This window comes from Hyla sarda, chromosome 4 (assembly GCF_029499605.1).
Source record: "Hyla sarda isolate aHylSar1 chromosome 4, aHylSar1.hap1, whole genome shotgun sequence".
NCBI lineage: Eukaryota > Metazoa > Chordata > Amphibia > Anura > Hylidae > Hyla > Hyla sarda.
In genome coordinates, this window is record NC_079192.1 from 355,562,339 (window position 1) to 355,582,442 (window position 20,104).

Sequence of the window (20,104 nt, forward strand, 5' to 3'; positions counted from 1 at the left end):
AATCACCTCAAATGTACATGGCGCACTCTCCCTTCTGGGCCTTGTTGTGCGCCCCCAGAACACTTTACGCCTACATATGGGGTATCTCCGTACTCGGGAGAAATTGCGTTACAAATTTTGTGGGGCTTTTTTCCCCTTTACCTCTTGTCAAAATGAAAAGTATAGGGCAACACCAGCATGTTAGTGTAAAAAGTTTATTTTTTTAAACTAACATGCTGGTGTAGACCCCAACTTCACCTTTTCATAAAGGGTGAAAGGAGAAAAAGACCCCCAAGATTTGTTAGTCAATTTCTCCCGAGTACGGCGATACCCCATATGTGGCCCTAAACTGTTGCCTTGAAATACGACAGGGCTCCAAAGTGAGAGCGCCATGTGCATTTGAGGCCTGAATTAGGGATTTGCATAGGGGTGGACATAGGGGTATTCTACGCCAGTGATTCCCAAACAGGGTGCCTCCAGCTGTTGCAAAACTCCCAGCATGCCTGGACAGTCAACGGCTGTCTGGCAATACTGGGAGTTGTTGTTTTGCAACAGCTGGAGGCTCCATTTTGGAAAGAGTGGCGTACCAGGCGTTTTTCATTTTTATTGGGGAGGGAGGGGGGCTGTGTAGGTGTATGTGTATATGTAGTGTTTTTTACTTTTTATTTTATTTTGTGGTAGTGTAGTGTTTTTAGGGTACAGTCACATGGGCGGGGGGTTACAGCGAGTTTGAGCTGCCGCGCAAAATTTGCTGCATCGCAAACTTGCAGCCCGATACTCACTGTAAGCCCCTGCCCATGTGAATGTACCCTGTACATTCACAGGGGGGGGACCTCCAGCTGTTGCAAAACTACTACTCCCAGCATGCCTGAGAATGTTTGGGAGTTGTGGTTTTGCAACAGCTGGAGGCACACGGGTTGGGAAACACTGAGTTAGGAAACAATGTTTCCCAACCAGTGTGCCTCCAGCTGTTGCAAAACCACAACTCCCAAACATTCTCAGGTATGCTGGGAGTAGTAGTTCGGCAACATCTTTAGAGCCAGATGTTGCCGAACTACAACTCCCAGCATGCTTGGAGTTGTAGTTTTGCAACATCTGGAGGACTACAGTTTGCAGACCACTAATACAGTGGTTCCCAATCTGTGCCCTTCCAGATGTTGCAAAACTACAACTCCCAGTATGCCAAAACTGTCCAGGCCTGCTGGGAGTTGTAGTTCTGCAACATCTGAAGGGCCAGATGTTACAGAACTACAACTCCCAGCATGCCTGGACAGGAAGGGCATGCTGAGGATGTGTAGTTTTGCAACATCTAGAAGGGCACAGTGGTCTCCAAACTGTGGACCTCCAGATGTTGCAAAACCAACTCCCAGCATGCCCAGATGCCAAGGGCTGTCTGGGCATGCTGGGAGTTGTAGTTTACAGGGTCCTATTACAGCAATGCACGCCGCTTTACGGCGACGTGCATTGCTGTGAAGGGCCCGACCGCGGCTAAAGATCTACTCACCTGTCGCCACCGCCGCCATCTTCATCGTCTGGATCCGGGTCTTCAGGGACGAGGTAAGTACCGGGGCCGGTCCCCAGCACTCCCCCGTCCCCCGCCGCGTCCTTCGGTCTTCCTCCCGTCCTCTCCGGACTTTCAGGGGCCGGGCAGGACGGGAGGAAGTAACCGCCTCCCCTCCTGCGATTGGTCGGTTAACTAACCGACAGATCGCAGGGGATAGGAGGAGGTGGCAGGCTTGCCACCTCGCTCCTATACGTTAGCATGGTCCTGGCTGTCTGTGACAGCCGGGATCATGCGAAATTACCGGGTGGTCGGGTTCCAGAGACCCGATCAGCCCGGTATCGCCGCAGATCGCAAGGGCGATTTCCCTTGCGATTTGCGGCGATCGCCGACATGGGGGGCCTACATGGCCCCCCTCGGCGTTTGCCCTGGATGCCTGCTGAAGGATTTCAGCAGGCATCCGGTTCCGATCTCTGCCCGGCGAGCGGCAGAGACCGGAAAACGCCATGACGTATGCATACGTCATGGGTCCTTAAGACCCAGGGTGTGATGACGTATGCATACGTCATGGGTCCTGAAGAGGTTAAGGTGTAAAATGGCCTGGTCCTTAAGGGGTTAATTCACGAATTTAACAAAACATTTTTTTGATAATACAAGTTTACAAAAATAAAATTCTAGCACACTGGTATCCATATAACCCTATTTTTACTTCCTGCTTTTCAGCTCATTCTAAACTGCGTTTACGTCAGCCTCTGCTTCTCCCAGTCTCTTGCAGGAGGGAGAGTGAGCAGGAAGTGAGACAGACTGGATCACAAGCAGCAGCTAAAAGAACTTTCCAGTGAGTGAGTCATATGTTCAAATCAAGAAAACTGCCCATGATTGGTAATAACAGTAAATGGCTGACATAAATAACTTTTAGTTATAGTTCAAATAATCAATCATTTTGCTTAACCGGACTACCCCTTTAACCCCTTAAGGACGCAGGACATAAATGTACGTCCTGGTGCGGTGATACTTAACGCACCAGGACGTACATTTACGTCCTGTGCATAACCGCGGGCATCGGAGCGATGCCCGTGTCATGCGCGGCTGATCCCGGCTGCTGATCGCAGCCAGGGACCCGCCAGCAATGGCCATTAACCCCTCAGATACCGGGATCAATACAGATCCCAGCATCTGCGGCAGTATGTGATTTCAATGAATGATCGGATCGCCCCACAGCGCTGCTGCGGGGATCCGATCATTCAGAATGCCGCACGGAGGTTCCCTCACCTTCCTCCTTCCGGCTCCCGGCGTCTTCTGCTCTGGTCTGAGATCGAGCAGACCAGAGCAGAAAATGACCGATAACACTGATCTGTTCTATGTCCTATACATAGAACAGATCAGTATTAGCAATCATGGTATTGCTATGAATAGTCCCCCATGGGGACTATTCAAGTGTAAAAAAAAATGTAAAAAAATTTAAAAGTTAAAAAAAAAATTTGAAAAATCCCCTCCCCCAATAAAAAAGTAAAACGTCCGTTTTTTCCTATTTTACCCCCAAAAAGCGTAAAAAATAAATTGAATAGACATATTTGCTATCGCCGCGTGCGTAAATGTCCGAACTATTAAAATAAAATGTTAATGATCCCGTACGGTTGAACGGCGTGAACGTAAAAAAAAATAAAAGTCCAAAATTAATACTTTAATACATTTTATTAAAAAAACATTATAAAACATTTATTACAAGTTTTTATATGCAAATGTGGTATCAAAAAAGTACAGATCATGGCGCAAAAAATGAACCCTCATACCGCCGCTTATACGGAAAAATAAAAAAGTTATAGGTCATCAAAATAAAGGGATTATAAACGTACTAATTTGGTTAAAAAGTTTGTGATTTTTTTAAGCACAACAATAATATAAAAGTATGTAATAATGGGTATCATTTTAATCGTATTGACCCTCAGAATAAAGAACACACATCATTTTAACCGTAAATTGTACGGCGTGAAAACGAAACCTTCCAAAATTAGCAAAATTGCGTTTTTCTTTTTAATTTCCCCACAAAAATAGTGTTTTTTGGTTGCACCATACATTTTATGATATAATGAGTGATGTCATTACAAAGGACAACTGGTCACGCCAAAAACAAGCCCTCATAATAGTCTGGCAATGAAAATATAAAAGAGTTATTTTTAGAAGGCGAGGAGGAAAAAACGAAAACGTAAAAATTAAATTGTCTGAGTCCTTAAAGGGTACCTCTCATCACAAATCTTTTGATATATTATAGATTAATGTATGCAGAATAACTTTACAATTGCATGTTATTAAAAAATATGCTTCTTTCTATTTCATTTTCCACTTTGAAGAAATGACCACTAGGGGTCTCCCTACCAGTCCTGGCAGCAAGCATTTCAGACTCATGCTGGAGTCCTAAACACTACGAGCTGCCAGTCTGCTTTGTTCACAAAGGAGAACACTCAGAGCTGCCAGCCTGCTTTGTTCACAGCCTGTTTGGCTGTGAACAAAGCAGGCTGGCAGCTCTGAGTGTTTAGGACTCCAGCATGAGTCAGAAATGCTTGCTGACAGGACTGATCGGGAAAAATACAATAGAAAGAAGCATATTTTTCATTAACATGCTATTGGAAAGTTATTCAACATTCATTAATCTAAAATATATCAAAATTTTATTTGATGAGAGGTACCCTTTAATGCCAAAATGGGCTGAGTCCTTAAAGGGTTAAGATTCATTCACACAGACAGGTTTTGCTGCGTACTTTCTGCAGCTGATATGCTGCTTTTTATTTTACACACCAAAATTCTCCCGTGTGAATGTACCCAAAGGAGTATTTGATTTCACAGAGTGTTTGAATGGGGCGGGCTCTTGGCTGGATTTCCATTGTGGAAAATCCACCGCAGGCCCTACTGATTTCAATAAAATATTTGCTGCGGGAAACATGCTGCGACTTTGCATACAAATCCGCCCGTGTGAACGCACAGCAGATTTACTTGCGGATTTGCTGCTTTTTCTTTTCTGTATTTATTTTATCATTGACTTACCAGCAAAAAATAACCAGCAGTAAAAAAAACAAAAACAATAGAAAATAAGCAACAAAATATGTAGCAAAATCAACCTACGTTAAAACACCCTTAGGCTATGTTCACACGGCAGAATGTCCATGCGGAATTTAAAGGGGTACTCCGGTGGTCCACGTGTTTTTCCGTTTTTGACTTACCGTATTGGTTTTGTTTAATTTCTATTCTTGTTGTTTAGGCTACTCTATTTCCGTTCTTTGTTGTCTTTTTATCCCCCACTTTGTTTTACTATCTTTGCTTCTATTTCCTGTTACTTGCTGTGCTGAAAACTACAAATCCCAGTATGCCACATGCCTTGCTGGTTTGGGGCGGCTCCTTTTTTTTGTTTGTTTGTTCTGCCCTTTACCCATCCTACTATTTTCCCGGTTCGGCCCCCTTATACACAGCACACTTATACACAGCACACTAATACACTGGGGTACACTGTCATACACACACACAAAAGGGACTACAACTCCCAGCATGTGTCATTCAGGAGTCTTCAGTCTGTGGTATAACACCAGCATGCTGCTTCTGTAGTCTCCTGGGGGTTGTAGTTCACCACACATCTGTAGGGCATACACCAGTGTTTCCCAACCAGGGTGCCTCCAGGTGTTGCAAAACTACAACTCCCAGCATGCCCTGACAGCCTTTGGGCATGCTATGAGTTATAGTTTTGCAACAGTTGGAGGCACAATGGTTGGGAAACACTGGTGTAACATGATGTGTATGCTGAATAGGCTAGAACAGTGTTTTCCAACCAGTGTACCTCCAGCTGTTGCAAATCTACAACTCCCAGCATGCCCAAAGTCTGTCAGGTCATGCTGGGAGTTGTAGTTTTGCAACAGCTGGAGGCACATTGGTTTGTAAACACTAGCATACACACACATACACAACAAGGACTTCAACTTCCAGCATGTGTCATTCAGGAGTCCCCCCCCCCCCCCCCCTTCCCATATAGGGGGAGATTTATCAAAACCTGTGCAGAGGAAAACTTGCCCAGTTGCCCATAGCAACCAATCAGCTTGCTGCTTTGATTTTGGCCTGAGAAAAATGAAAGAAGCAATCTGATTGGTTGCTATGGGCAACTGGGCAAGTTTTCCTCTGCACAGGTTTTGATAAATCTCCCCCATAGAGATCATTCCCAGTATGAGATTTATTCCCCTGCAGTCCATACATCCCCAGCCTGTGCACCTTCTCATCCTCCCCTTCAGATATCACTTATCTTCTCTGTGAGGTCCTTCTCCTGTGCAGACCTGCGTCCTTAGAATACAGAGCAGGGGGAGGGGAGGTGTGGAGCTGTGTACTCAGCTGGATGAGATGAGGGGGCGTGGCTTATTCCTCTCATGCAGACAGAGGGGAAAAAAAGCTTTGACATCTTGTCCACAACAGACTCAGAACTGTGGACAACAGTAAAAAAAAAAAACAAAAAAAAAAAACCTCTGAACTACAGAACTTCCTGCCCAACAAACAGGTAAGAAAAAGACATACATGCTGCCAAAACATATAATACATGTATATTGCAAAAAAACAAAACTTACAAAGAAGATGCCATATAGTCAAAAAAATTAACCACCGGAGTACCCCTTTAAAGGTATGTTCACACGTGCATATTTTGCTGCCCATTGACTTAAAGTGGTTCTCCGGTGCTTAGACATCTTATCCCCTATCCTCCTGATCGCAGGAGTCCTGCCGCTGGGGACCCCCGGGATCTTGCACGCGGCACCCCGTTTGTAATCAGTCCCCGGAGCGTGTTCACTCCAGGTCTGATTACCGACGACCACTGGGCCGGCGCCGTCTGACGTCACGCCTCCGCCCCCGTGTGACGTTACGCTCCGCCCCTCAATGCAAGCCTATGGGAGGGGGCGTGACAGCTATCACGCACACTCCAGTAGGCTTGAATTGAGGGGCAGAGATTGACGTCACACGGGGGCGAAGGCGTGACGTCACACGCCGCCGGCCCAGTGGTCGTCGGTAATCAGACCTGGAGTGAACACCTTATGGAGCAGGGGGAATGACCGCGATGTGTTCAAGTACACCGTGCATGCCTGCGGCGACTCGCACATTGCAGTAGTGTGTCTGCTCGTAGCAGCGGATTGCTGCTCCAAGCAGGCACATCTGGAGGCAAACCTTAGAAGTCCATCATCTTCAGCGAAAAATACACTGTGGATCCACTCATGTGAACGAGCCCTAAGGGTGTGTTCTTATGTACATATTCTGTTGTAGAATTTCCACAGAGTAAAATCTGCAACCGAATTTCTGCAGACCCATTGTAGTCAATGGGTAACAACAAAATCTGCTACAGAGTATGAATGTCAAAATGTACCCCAAGACCAGATTCACATTATAGATTATCTGCCTGAAAAATTCCAGGCAGACATTTCGTGCAGAGCAGTCAGCACTAGAACCACTTGAACATGCGCCGCCTCCATAGACAGCAACGCATTTCCCAAAAGATTCCACCAAAATAATAAAAATTTAAGATAATCAAAACTGCTGCACCATAATTTCCAAACAGAACCACTCCACTTCTAGGGGGAAAGTTATCAAGACTTTTTCTAAGGAAAAGTTGACCAATTGCCCTTTGCAACCAATTAGATTGCTTCTTTTATTTTTCAGAGGGCTTTTCAATCAGAAGCAATCAGATTGGTTGCTATGGGCAACTGGTCAACGTTTCCTCAGCACAAGTTTTGATTAATCTTCCCCATAGTGTAAATGTAGCGTCAGGATCACGTACAGGATCCTGCACAGATTTGATGCACAGGGTTTGTAACTGCAGATCAGAATCTGTGCTCAATCATTTAGTTTACATTGAAATCAGCAGCAGAAAATCCTGTGCATCAAATCTGCGTACGTGTGAACGTACCCTAAAGGTACGTTCACATGGGTGGTTTTACAGTGAGTTTCCCACTGAGTTTGAAGTCAATTTATTTTCTGCAGTTGAATTTCTGCTGGTTAATAAGCAGCAGAAAATCTGCGGCAAAAAGATGCATGTACCCCTGTTCATGATATTTAGAGATTCACTGGTGTCTGGTATTGTGCCAAGGGACTGGCGCAAGGCGAATGTGATGCCAATCTTCAAAAAGGGCTCTAGGTCTTCCCCAGGAAACTATAGACCGGTAAGTTTAACGTGCATTGTGGGTAAATTTTTGAAGGACTTATAAGGGATTACATACAGGAATACATAGGGGATAATAGTATTATAAGTGATAACCAGCATGGGTTTACTAAGGATAGAAGCTGTCAAACCAATCTAATTTGCTTTTATGAAGAGGTGAGTAGAAGCCTTGACAGAGGAATGGCTGTGGATATAGTGTTTCTGGATTTTGCTAAAGCATTTGATACTGTCCCTCATAGACGTCTGAAAAGTGGTGGATAAAATCCAGGAAAACAGGAATTACCATACGGCGCTTTCACTCCTTGGACAGATGCAGGCAACAGTCCATATGGCAGGTTAATTCTTTATTGTGCAACTTCAAGTTTCGAGCTCGTGCTGAGCTCTTCGTCAGGCATATGATCAATAACATTAAAAACAGGTGATTTAAAAGCCCGGGGAAGGAACATCTTCCGGGTCACCAGGTCATTACAATCAATTAATCCAATTCAATACCTTGTTTAAACTTAATAGAATTTCACAAATATCAATGTACACGTGAAACATAAGTTAAACTTGATTACATGTGTACGGCAGATCTTAAAATAAGGGGCTTTAAAAACACTATATAGCGCTGCTACCCCCGTAAGTTGCCCACGCCAGCCACCTCATTTAACATAGATGTGAGCATCACATCTTGTTTGTTGTGACCGCAAGAGGAAACAGCTTACAGACTTCGGGGCTGATTGGTGCATAACACACCTATTTTATAAAGGGATTTTTTCCATACTGTATGCATCCTTCCACTGTGAGAAAGGCTGAACAGTGCGATGCTTATATTGATTGTATCAGATTGTATCATACTGGTGCCCCGTATATTGCCGGCACAGTTTCATATAATTATATGCACATCGCTCTTACAAGATACATGCACTGATGGCACTGTTACATATGCTACATCCATAGCATGGAGTGCGGTTAACCGCTGCTGACATCACATGTCAGCACACTAACTAATATCTTAACAGTTACTCCCGTGTAATGACACTCACATAAACATCACTGACATTGCTAAATCCTTGAATTACACTGCTCAAATAGTTAATTTTGCTCATTGTGGCACCATACTGAATTCAGCCCTTAATGTCCCATGCACTGATGCATCTGTAGCACTGAGCGCATCACGGTGATGCCGTTACTTACACTATAAAGTTGTCAGCCAAATAGTAGTGATCCCCGTGCAATATGTTTGTCAATCAGAGCACACCAGTCACATCATTGATCAGACACTACAATACTTACTGCCTTCGGTATTAGCGCTGCCTTACATGTTTGCGCGTGTCTTTCATCTCACACCTACACAGTATGAGAGTTGTCACATCCGCCGGCAGCCACAATCTAGCGAATGGAACATTACTCTAGTTTGTTTACCCAGCCTCGCTCTGGAGTTCACTCATCCAGAGGTGGCTGGCGTGGGCAACTTACGGGGGTAGCAGCGCTATATAGTGTTTTTAAAGCCCCTTATTTTAAGATCTGCCGTACACATGTAATCAAGTTTAACTTATGTTTCACGTGTACATTGATATTTGTGAAATTCTATTAAGTTTAAACAAGGTATTGAATTAGATTAATTGATTGTAATGACCTGGTGACCCGGAAGATGTTCCTTCCCCGGGCTTTTAAATCACCCGTTTTTAATGTTATTGATCATATGCCTGACGAAGAGCTCAGCACGAGCTCGAAACTTGAAGTTGCACAATAAAGAATTAACCTGCCATATGGACTGTTGCCTGCATCTGTCCAAGGAGTGAAAGCGCCGTATGGTAATTCCTGTTTTCCTGGATTTTATCCACCACTTTTCATTGCCCATCCAGCGACCGAGAGGAACCTGGAAAGGAAACCGTGGCTGCTGACCTCCATTTCTTCCTGCGAGTCTATATGCCTGCTGAGGTGTTGTGCTCTTAGCACAACACGATTTGGTAAGCCTTCAATTTTTGTGCACATTGAAGCCACTCTGCTATACCGTCCACACTAGGAGCGCACCTTGTTGTTTTTTTGTCTTTTTCACATTCCTCATAGACGTCTGACAGGTAAGTTAAGGTCTTTGGGTATGGAAATTTTAGTTTGTAACTGGATTGAACACTGGCTCATGGATCGTACCCAGAGAGTGGTGGTCAATGATTCGTACTCTGATTGGTCCCCGGTAATTAGTGGTGTACCCCAAGGTTCTGTACTGGGACGGCTGTTTAATTTATTTATCAATGATATAGAGGATGGCATTAACAGCTTTGTTTCTATCTTTGCAGATGACACCAAGCTTTGTAGCACGGTACGGTCTATAGAGGAGGTGTATAGGTTACAAGATGACTTGGATAGACTAAGTGTCTTGGCATTCACTTGGCAAATGAGGTTCAATGTGGATGAATGTAAAGTTATGCATCTGGGTACTAATAACCTGCATGCGTCGTATGTCTTAGGGGGGATTAAACTGGCAGAGTCACTGGTAGAGAAGGATCTGGGTGTACTTGTAGATCATAGACTACAGAATAGCATGCAATGTCAGGGTGCTGCTTCCAAAGCCAGCAGGATATTGTCATGTATCAAAAGAGGCATGGACTCAAGGGACAGGGACATAATACTCCCCCTTTATAAAGCATTGGTACGGCCTCACCTGGATTATGCTGTTCAGTTTTGGTCACCTGTCCATAAAAGGGACACTGTGGAGCTGGAAAGGGTGCAGAGACGCGCGACTAAACTAATATGGGGCATGGAACATCTTAGCTATGAGGAGCGATTAAAGGAGTTACAATTGTTTAGTCTTGAGAAGAGACGTTTAAGGGGGGATATGATAAACTTATATAAGTATATTAATGGCCCATACAAAAAATATGGAGAAATACTGTTCCAGGTTAAACCCCCCCCCCCCAAAGGACGAGGGGGCACTCCCTCCGTCTGGAGAAGAAAAGGTTTAGTCTCAAGGGGCGACACGCCTTCTTTACCATGAGAACTGTGAACTTATGGAACAGTCTACCGCAGGAACTGGTCACAGCAGGAAAAACTAACAGCTTTAAAACAGGATTCGATACATTCCTGGAACAAAACAACATTAATGCTTATGAAGAAATACAAAATCCCATACCTTCCCCAATATCGCGCCACACCCCTACCCTTCAATTCCCTGGTTGAACTTGATGGATATATGTCTTTTTTCGACCGTACTAACTATAACTATGTGTGAACATACCCTAATCATTGAATTCAGGTGATTGAGTCAATTCCACTGCCACAGGTGTATAAAATCAAACACCTATGAAGCACCTACCAATGTCATCTGCCTTTCTGGCTCATTTAAACAGCAGTATATCTGCACGGAAATATTACTGGCGGATATGCTTTGTGTGGCAGGCGTCGACTAGGCGTTAGGACTGCTCGGACATGTGCCTTTGCCATTGACAGTCAGTGAGTGCTGAGCGGCATACAGTACAAACAATCTGCTGACTACAGCATTCAAAAGCTCATCTGGCATTAAAATAGGCACAAAAGTGCTGTGGTTTAACCCCTTAAGGACCAGGCCATTTTACACCTTAGGACCAGAGCGTTTTTTGAACATCTGACCACTGCCACTTTAAACATTAATAACTCTGGAATGCTTTTACTTTTTCTGATTCTGAGATTGTTTTTTCGTGACATATTCTACTTTAACATGGTGGTAAATTTTTGTGGTAACTTGCATCCTTTCTTGGTGAAAAATCCCCAAATTTGATGAAAAAATTGAAAATTTAGCTTTTTTCTAACTTTGAAGCTCTCTGCTTGTAAGGAAAATGGATATTCCAAATAATTTTCAAACTCACTATTTTTCAGGGACCAGTTCAAGTTTGAAGTGGATTTGAAGGGTCTTCATATTAGAAATACCCCACAAATGACCCAATTATAAAAACTAAACCCCCCAAAGTATTCAAAATGACATTCAGTAAGTGTGTTAACCCTTTAGGTGTTTCACAGGAATAGCAGCAAAGTGAAGGAGAAAATTCACAATCTTAATTTTTTACACTTGCATGTTCTTGTAGACCCAATTTTTGAATTTTTACAAGGGGTAAAAGGAGAAAATTAAAACTTGTATTTGTAGCCCAATTTCTCTCAAGTAAGCACATACCTCATATGTCTATGTAAATTGTTCGGCGGGCGCAGTAGAGGGCTCAGAAGGGAAGGAGCGACAAGGGAATTTTGGAGGGTACGTTTTTCTGAAATGGTTTTTGGGGGACATGTTGCACTTATGAAGCCCCTATGGTGCCAGAACAGCAAAAAAAAAAAACAAAAAAAAATGGCATACCATTTTGGAAACTGGACCCCTTGAGGAACGTAACTAGGAATAAAGTGAGCCTTAATACCCCACAGGGGTTTCATGACTTTTGTATATGTAAAAAAAATTATAATTTTTTCACTAAAATGTATGTTTCCCCCCAAATTTCACATTTTTGCAAGGGTTAATAGCAGAAAATACCCCTCCAAAATTTGTAACCCCATCTCTTCTGAGTATGGAGGTACCCCATAAGTTGACCTGAAGTGCACTACGGGCGAACTACAATGCTCAGAAGAGAAGGAGTCATATTTGGCTTTTTGAGAGCAAATTTTGCTCTGGGGGCATGTCACATTTAGGAAGCCCCTATGGTGCCAGGATAGCAAAAAAAAGCCCACATGGCATACTATTTCGGAAACTACATCCCTCAAGGAACATAACAAGGGGTACAGTGAGTCTTCACACCCCACAGGTGTTTGATAAATATTCATGAAGTGGGATGTGAAAATGAAAAATTTGATTTTTTTTACACTAAAATGCTGGGGTTACACCAAATTTTTCATTTTCACAAGTGGTAAAAGGAGAAAATGTCACCGTAAGTTTGTAAATACATTTCTTTGGAGTAAGGACATACCTCAATTCTGGGCGTAAACAGCTTGCACACTGGTCTGAGAGGAGCAGGTCGCATTCAGGGGCCTTGAGCTTCTGCGTTGCGACCTATGGAGCCAGAACAGTGGGACCCCCCCTCAATAAATAACTAAAATGGGGTACAGTGGGACATAAAATTATAAAACCGGTTATGTTCACAGAATGATGACCCAGAGCATAGCCAAAACAAAAAAATATGCCCGCCCCAAACCCTATGCTCTGAATCCTCATTCTGGGAATGTGACGTGTGTGGCCGTCCCTGACCTGTTGCCTCAAATGCGCACCCCGCTCAGGTGGAGAGAAAGCGCTGCGCATTTGAAGAAAAATAAAAAGTCCCCGATGATAGTGACTCAGTGACCCATGACCCAGAGAAAAAAATACCCCCAGAGGTCTCATCAGTTTTTGTTTTTTTAGATGAGTTTTTTTGGGCAATTTAGTGGTTTTATGGTGTTAAAATTTGGAATGTACTCTGGACATGGTACATTGGGGTCAAATTATGGAAAATTAAAATGAAAAGGGAAAATTTAGTACTGCATGGAAGTGTGATACTCCCTGAAGCACTTTTTAATGCAGAGGCTCGGATGATCGGGGCAAGTGTCACATTGAGTGCTGGTATCCTTCCGAATCCCCCTCCTGTTACACACTCTGCATTTTTTCTGGGATTGTCCCTTCTTTCCAGTGTGGGGGACCTCACCTGGAAAGTGTTGGCCTGGAACGATCCTGGCACCTATAACTCCAGTTCCTTGGGAAGTCCGGCCTGCTCTTTCCCGGTCGCCAAAGATCAGGACCTTTAGGACTTCTTCTTGGAACTGGAGGAATGTCCCTGTGTTGCCAGCGTACTGTGACAGTACAAAAGCGTTGTACATGGCAACCTGTACGAAGTAGACCCCAACTTTTTTGTACCAGACCCGTGTTTTCCGCATGGCCATGTATGGCTTGAGGACTTGATCAGAGGGATCAACTCCCTCCATATACCGATTGTAGTCCAGAATACAATCGGGCTTGAGGACCGGTGTTGTGGTACCTCGCACAGGCACAGGTGAGCTGCCGTTACCATGAATAGTGGTCAGCAGAAGGACATCCCTCTTATCCTTATACCTGACCAACAACAGGTTTTCATGGGTAAGGGCACGGGACTCCCCCTTGGGCATAGGTGTCTGCAGAAAATTTAGAGGGAGGCCTCTCTGGTTTTTCCGCACGGTCCCACAAGCGGATGTGGATCTGGCGGGAAGGGATGTGAAGAGAGGGATGCTGGTATAAAAGTTGTCCACGTACACGTGGTAACCCTTATCCAACAAAGGGTGCACAACAATCTGGGGGTTCAATACGGGAATCTCGTCCCTCATACACTCTAAACTTGAGAGTGTACCCAGAGGTACTCTCACAAAGTTTATAGAGCTTCACGCCATACCGCGCCCGCTTCGAGGGAATATACTGGCGGAAGATGAGTCTCCCCTTAAAACTGATAAGAGACTCATCAACCGAGAGCTCCCTGAGGGGTACGTAGGCCTCCAAAAATTTGGCCCCAAAGTGATCGATGACCGGCCTCACTTTGTAAAGCCGGTCATGGGCGGGATCACCTCGGGGAGGACATGCCGCATTATCTGCATAATGCAGGCATTTCCGAATGGCCTCGAACTACCTCCGTGCCATGACCATACTGTAAAGCGGGGTCTGGTAGAGGATGTCCCCGCTCCAGTACTGTCTGACACTTGGTTTTTTGACCAGGCCCATATGCAGCAAGAGGCCCCAAAATGTCCTCATCTCTGCTGCATCAATGGCGTACCATTCATTGGGCCTGGCCAAAACAGAATCAGGGTGGTGGGCGATGAACTGCCTGGCGTACAGATTCGTCTGCTCCACCATTAGATTGACAAAACGGTCACTGAAAAAAATAACTGAAATAGTCAATTTCAGTGAATCCAGAATTGTCAATCCGGATTCTGGAGTCGCCAACAAACTCCGGAACCCGTGGCTGATAAGCCTCTGGGGGTCTCCAGACAGGTTCACTGGAAGGGGGGTCCGGAAAAGACGCAAATCGCAAGTGTTTACTTTTCTTCTATTAGGTGTTTCGGGGGCTCCGGTAAACTTGTCTGGGGGGGTCAGACTCCTAGTACGAGCAGCATCACCACTCGCACTAGTGCCGGCCACTGGGCCACTATCATGGGGGGTGCGTGGCCTCGCCTAGCGGCGTCTCCGCCGTCGTGCAGGGGGCTCATCATCAGTACTAGATGAGGAGGAGAACGATGAAGAACACAGGAATGTTGGATCTTCATCGTCCTCACTGACAGATTCGGAGTCGGAGGCAAGAAAAGCGTATGCCTCCGCTGCCAAAAATGCCTGGCGAGCAATCGCCTTTTTTCTACGGTGGTGGGGGTGGCGGGGGTGTGTGTGTGTGTGTGTGGGGGGGGGGGGGGGTGAGTATGTAGTGTGTGTGATTGGTGTAACTAACTGTATTGGGGGGGGGGGGGGGGGGGAGAAAGCGCTGCGGCCAAAAAAAAAAAAAAAAGGCCAAATCCCTAATCCCTAATAGGGCCCGGGTCACACACAAAAAATTGTGGCGGACCCTTTAGGTACTATTAGGGGGTCGGGGGGGGGGGGGGGAAATATGTAACTTTATTTTACTGGTTAACCCTACCTGTCCCTGGGGCTGTACTCTCTCCCTGCTCTAAGGGGGGGGGGGGTCTTCCTCTGTGAGGGGCTCCGATCTTCACAGAGGGGGGGGGGGTCCCTGGCTCCTCCTCGCAGCTCTGGCCGCTGAATTAACTCAGGGAGCAAGCAGAGTCCGGCCAATAGCAGCGATCCTGGGGGGGTGACGAAATCGCCACCTCCCCATAGATACAGAGGGTGATAGGGGGTGTATCCTACACCCCCGATCCCCTTGTATCTCCGGGTCAAACGTGACCCGCATCACCGGAATAGCAGAAAATCGCAAGTGTGAATTCACTTGCGATTTTCGGCGATCGCCTACATGGGGGGTCTGATGACCCCCCTGGGCATTGGCGCGGGGTGCCTGCTGATCGATATCAGCAGTCACCCCGGTCCGGTCCCCACCCGGCAGGGACCGAAATTCCCACAGGCGTACAGGTACGCCCTTGGTCCTTAAGTACCAGGGAGCAAAGGCTTACCTGTATGCCCTTGGTCCTTAAGGGGTTAAAGCACGATGCCACCAGACTCTGAAGCAGTGAAAATGTGTTCTGTAGAGTGACAAATTACAGTTTGCTTTCTGTAAGGCTTCCTTTACATATATCGGTTATCTGGCGTCGTTTCTTGGCATGTACCAGAGAAAAACGGAAAGCAGAACTGAACCCACTCATTTGAATGGGACAGTTCACAATCACTCAGCGTCTCCTGCGTTCCCCTGTCCAGCGATCACAAACAATGGATGCCGGGTGCTACAAAACTGATGCATTTCTGGCATCAGTTGTTGCGAGTTTCGCCGGAGCCGGATGCCTGATATAGTTACATAGTTAGTACGGTCGAAAAAAGACATTAGTCCATTAAGTTCAACCAGGGAATTGAAGGGTAGGGGTGTGGTGGGATATTAGGGGAAGGGATGGGATTTTATATTTCTGCATAAGCATTAATGTTATTTTGTTCCAGGAATGTATCTAACCCTGTTTTAAATTTATTAATCGTTCCTGAGGTAGACTGTTCCATAAATTCACAGTTCTTATGGTAAAGAAGGCGGGTCGCCCCTTGAGACTAAACCTTTTCTTCTCCAAACGGAGGGAGTGCCCCCTTGTCCTTTGAGGGGGCTTAACCTGGAACAGTTTTTCTCCATACGTTTTGTATGGGCCATTAATATATTTATATATGTTTATCATATCCCCCCCCTTAAACGTCTCTTCCCAAGACTAAACAATTGTAACTCCTTTAATCGCTCCTCATAGCTAAGATGTTCCATGCCCCATATTAGTTTAGTCGCGCATCTCTGCACCCTTTCCAGCAACACAGTGTCCCTTTTATGGACTAGTGACCAAAACAGAACAGCATATTCCAGGCGAGGCCGTACCAATGCTTTATAAAGGGGGAGTATTATGTCCCTGTCCCTCGAGTCCATGTCTCTTTTGATACATGACAATATCCTGCTGGCCTTGGAAGCAGCAGCCTGACATTGCATGCTATTCTGTAGTCTATGATCTACAAGTACACCCAGATCCTTCTCTACCAGTGACTCTGCCAGTTTAATCCCCCCTAAGACATACGACGCATGCAGGTTATTAGTACCCAGATGCATAACTTTACAATTATCCACATTGAACCTCATTTGCCAAGTGGATGCCCAGACACTTAGTCTATCCAAGTCATCTTGTAACCTATACATATCCTCTATAGACTGTACCGTGCTACAAAGCTTGGCGTCATCTGCAAAGATAGAAACAGAGCTGTTAATGCCATCCTCTATATCATTGATAAATTAAACAACAGCGGGCCCAGTACAGAACCTTGGGCTACACCACTAATAACCGGGGACCAATCAGAGTATGAATCATTGACCACCACTCTCTGGGTACGATCCATGAGCCAGTGTTCAATCCAGTTACAAACTAAAATTTCCAAACCCAAAGACCTTAACTTACCTGTCAGACATCTATGAGAGACAGTATCAAATGCTTTAGCAAAATCCAGAAACACTATATCCACAGCCATTCCTCTGTCAAGGCTTCTACTCACCTCTTCATAAAAGCAAATTAGATTGGTTTGACAACTTCTATCCTTAGTAAACCCATGCTATATGTAACTCTAGCCTTAGTCTGATGGAGGAGTCTGTATTTAAGTCTGAGAAATGCCAGGAGAACATTGCATGCCTGACTGTAGTTTCCCAACTGTAAAGGGATAATACTACGAGTTGGTCAAGGACCTTTCGTTCCAGTGGAAGGTAATCTTAAAGGGGTATTCCAGTGAATTATTTTTTTCCATATCAACTGGCTACAGAAAGTTAAACAGATATGTATATTAAATCAAAAAGAAATTGGGATATGTGCAGCTCACAATATAAATTAGTCTAGGCTAAATGGAAAGTATTTACACCAAAAAAATACCAGTATAAAATAATATATAAGGATAAAAAGGGGGGTACGAAATGCCTCTAGACTAATACCATAAAATGGTACATGATGATGAAATTACAGAAAAATAAAGTCGGACTGTGCTTCACTTTAAATGATGTACAAATTTAATATAAAATATTACAAATGAGACATAAAATAAATAATGCAAATCTAATACATAAATGCCTCCTACCACAGGGCCCTTGTGGGGAGGTATGGTATTGAAATACAAAAAATATATTAAAAAAATGTTTAAAAAATGGCATTTAAATTGTATTCTACCGCTAATGAGGGTGCGTGTGTGCGTGTGTATACCCCGATATACCCCCAGGAAAGGCAGGGGGAGAGAGGCCGTTGCTGCCTGCTTCTCTCCCCCTGCCTTTCCTGGGGTCTAGAGCGCTGCCGTCGGCCCTTTTCACCCCCTGGTTATCGGCGCCGCTGCCCGTCCTGTCCCCCTGACTATCGGTGCCGGCGCCGATAGCCAGGGGGAGAGAAGCGGCGCCGACAGCCAGGGGGAGAGAAGGGGCAGGTGCACCCATTGCCGGCGCCGCTGACCCATTACCTGAGTCGGGTCCGCGCTGCTCCAGGCCTCCGTCGTGCGTCCCCAGCGTCGTTGCTATGCACGGCGCGGCGCTCTGACGTCATGCGCCGCGCCGTTCAGCGCATAGCAATGAGGCCGGGGATGCACGACGGAGGCCTGGAGCAGCGCGGACCCGACTCAGGTAATTATGCCACCGGGGATGGGGGGGAGGCAACGGGGCAGCGGCGCCGGCAATGGGTGCCGCTGCCCCTTCTCTCCCCCTGGCTGTCGGCGCCACTTCTCTCTCCCTGGCTATTGGCGCCGGCACCGATAGTCAGGGGGACAGAACGGGCAGCGGCGCCGATAACCAGAGGGTGAAAAGGGCCGACAGCAGCGCTCTAGACCCCAGGAAAGGCAGGGGGAGAGAAGCGGGCAGCGACGGCCTCTCTCCCCCTGCCTTTCCTGGGGGTGTATCGGCGTATAACACGCACACAGACTTTAGGCTAAAAATTTTAGCCTAAAAAGTGCGCCAACTCCTAAAGGTGGTTTTTGGCTGGACGTCCGAGAGATAGGTGTTGTAGAGGCGGTGTCCAGCGCTAGTATGCGCTTACGGTGAGGGGCCCGGATGCCACAGGCCAAAGAGAAATCACCGGTCACGGAATAATTCCGGAGATGGATGCAGGCTCGAAGACAGATGTCGTGGAGGCTGTGTCCAGTGCTGGCATGCGCTTGCGGGGACGGGCCCGGTTGCCGCAGGCCGAGGAGAAGTCACGGAGTGTCTCCGGGGATGGAGGTACACTCGGAGATAGATGGATCTTACTCCGGAAACAAAGGAAGGAAGGCCTCGTGGAGGATCTCTCGGCGTCTGGTGGAATGGCGGATGGAATGCAGCCAGGTGTGGAAACAGCAGATGATAAAGTTGTATCGGAGGTAAGTGATAGCGGTTTGTGGATTGCGGTAAATATTTCTTTCTCTAGACGCGTTTCAGGGTACTTTATATATGACCCTTTCCTCAGTAGAGATATCTTTAACAGTGAAGCTCAAAGTCCTTTTATACATGTTACCTGTCTAATTGTAACAGGTGTGTTTCTGTTTAGATCTTCCGCAAATAGCGGAATGGAACGGGAAACAGAGTTGTTCCATCTTGATAGAACAATGTTCACATATAGAATCAGTATATGTGCGTTCTTATTTAAGTATAGTATTATATATATTATAAACATTGAAATGGTAAATATAACACACAGTAAGATGATTAGGATGTACAGATAGAGTAAAAAGAGAATAGTACAAAAGTAATAATGAGATATAGAAATAATAAAAATAAATAAAAATATTAATAAAAGTAAAGAAAAATAAATTAAAATAAAATTAAAATTAAAAAGTAAAAAATAAAAAATAGAAATAAAGTAAAAGAAATATAAAAAAAATTAAAAAAATAGATATAAAAATGAAATTAAGTGAATAAAATAAAATAATACAAATATAGATATACATGATAAAATACAGTCACTGAAAGCAATTAATACACAGAAAGGTTAAAGGATGGCTGTCACGCAAAGCAAAGATAGAGTGGGTCCAGCTCCTCCATGGGGGCCCCTAAGGAGAAAAGGGGGCCTCCATGGGGAGGGCGGGACACACTCTACAAAAATCCAAAAAGTTCAAAATTCGAGTTTAGGCCATTCGGCTCTAAAGAATTGAATTCATAAATCTTCTGACTTTCGGCCTTAGACATTTTAACAATGAAACTGCCTCCTCTCCAATCTTTCTTGATAGTTTGTAAGCCTGTGTAGAAGAAAGTAGTAGTTTCTTTATTGTGAAATTTTGCAAAATGAGCTGATAAAGGGTGTTTTAAGTTTCCATTTTTTATGTTTGTTAAGTGTTCAGCAATTCTGGTCTTTAATGGTCTTTTTGTTCTCCCAATGTATTGTTTCATACATCCACACTGTATCAA

At 45.1% G+C, this 20,104-nt stretch overlaps 1 protein-coding gene and 1 long non-coding RNA gene across 2 annotated transcripts in view; one reads left to right on the plus strand and one right to left on the minus strand.

The window, feature by feature from the left end:
- The window catches only part of TXNDC15 (thioredoxin domain containing 15), a 144,253-nt gene that overhangs the window by 69,086 nt on the left and 55,063 nt on the right, over window positions 1-20,104 (minus strand). The window lies entirely within an intron of this gene.
- The window catches only part of LOC130267218 (uncharacterized), an 88,948-nt gene that overhangs the window by 65,845 nt on the left and 2,999 nt on the right, over window positions 1-20,104 (plus strand). The window contains exon 2 of the long non-coding RNA XR_008843101.1: window positions 2,204-2,318. This is a non-coding gene — a long non-coding RNA (uncharacterized LOC130267218). The remainder of the gene's footprint in view (window positions 1-2,203; window positions 2,319-20,104) is intronic.